Source organism: Dromiciops gliroides, chromosome 4, assembly GCF_019393635.1.
Source record: "Dromiciops gliroides isolate mDroGli1 chromosome 4, mDroGli1.pri, whole genome shotgun sequence".
Lineage (NCBI taxonomy): Eukaryota > Metazoa > Chordata > Mammalia > Microbiotheria > Microbiotheriidae > Dromiciops > Dromiciops gliroides.
In genome coordinates, this window is record NC_057864.1 from 86,240,999 (window position 1) to 86,242,742 (window position 1,744).

The 1,744-nt window shown below is 34.1% G+C and overlaps 1 pseudogene; it reads right to left on the reverse strand.

The window, feature by feature from the left end:
• Positions 1-600: 600 nt before the first annotated feature.
• On the reverse strand, positions 601-998 carry LOC122725742 (annotated as a pseudogene).
• Positions 999-1,744: the final 746 nt, after the last annotated feature.

The window sequence follows — 1,744 nt, forward strand, 5'->3', positions numbered from 1 at the left end:
TTCTGATGATTTATTTTTTGTTTCTTCTGTTTTTATTAGTGAATTTTTCTCCTTAATGTGCTATGTTTTTCTTTTGATTTATTGCACTTTTTCTTTTGAAATCAAACTGGGTAAAGTTTGTCACCTATATTCCAAGAACTAAATTTTAGTTTTATTTAACATTTTTAGTCTTTATTTGGATTCCAGTTTCTTTCCCCATAAACTTTTCAAAATCTCCTCTTTTGTACTTATTTTCATTTTTTTAATATTTTGGAACTTGCTAATTACTAAATTTATATTCAAGTCATTAATTTTTTTTTCTATTTTGTTAATGTATGTTTTGGAGGATATAAACTTCCCTTAAAGACTACTTTAATGTGCCTAACGAAGTTTAATTTTTTTATAATTTTATTTACAGAATTATTGTTTCTATGATTTATTCTTTGATAGATTGTTTAGAATTTCATTATTAAATCTCCATTTGGGTCTGTGTCCTTTTATTTATTACTATTTTGTGTCATGATCTTTTTACTATTTCTACTTTTACTTAACATTTAATATTTCTTCCTTTTTACATCAATTTTCCTTTGATCATTTATTTTGTATGATGTCTTTACACCCTTAGAAAAAGAATCCCAGAATTTTTCCTGCTGTGTGTTTTCATTCTTGCTTCCTCATGGACCATGATGCCAGCTCAGGTTGTAAGCACAGCGAACCCAAACTGACGGCATGGTAGAAATTATTCTGCCACTTTTTCCAGATTTTTCAATTGAACATCAAATCTGGGGCTGATTACACCACACTTGTTTAATCTGCCTGTGAGGTTCACAACAATTTTTCCTGCTCTGTGATCTTTGATGATCTCAAAATTTCCCAATGCAACTGTGCTTCATCATCACAGTTAAGAACCTAGCAATTAGTATTAGAGCATGGCCTACTGAGAACCTGGCATTTTCCTCATTTTTCTGCATTGTTTTGATGCTTTTGAGAGCATCTGCCAGGACATTCATGTCCACCATGGTAAGCAGCCCTGCAAGATGGTAGAAAAGAACCATTTGAAATATTTCTATGGTATAATGCAGAGTTTATTGTATAAAACTTCCCCATGATGCTGATAATTTATCTGTTCCTCATAAAAAGTCCCATCTAGAAGGCTATGATTCATGATTGCCTGGGATCATGCTTATCCCATCAGAAATGTCCAATTCAGGCTAGGCATTACAACTGATGGAGTATGTGCCTCTCTGTATCTGTGTGAGTGTGTATGCTTGTGAGTGAGATAATAAAAAAAAAAAAGAGGTGAGAGGGAGAGAGCAAGGAGAGAACAGAGAAGAAGAAGAAAAAGTGAAAGATAGAAATCAGTTGCAAAGGGGTTTCTGGTACCACAGAAAATACACACACACACTTTTATTGCTACTTTGTCATTTGGTTTTCAGAATCATTCTGTAAGCACCACAAGTGTTATTATAGCAATTTTAAAGATGAAGAGACTGAGGTATGCTGACTTGTTCTCAATTATCCAACTTGAAAATGTCAGAACCTAGATTTTGAACCTAAGGCTGGTGCAGTGGATAGAGCACCGGGCCTAGATTCAGGAGGACCTGAGTTCAGATTTCGCCTCAGACACTTAATACTAGGCTGTATGACCCTGGCAAGTCACTTAACCCCAATTGCCTCACCAAGAAAAAAAAAAGGCTAGTACTCTTGCCACTACACCAAGCTGTCTTTTAAAGTAATAATAATAGATGGCATTTATATAGCCCTT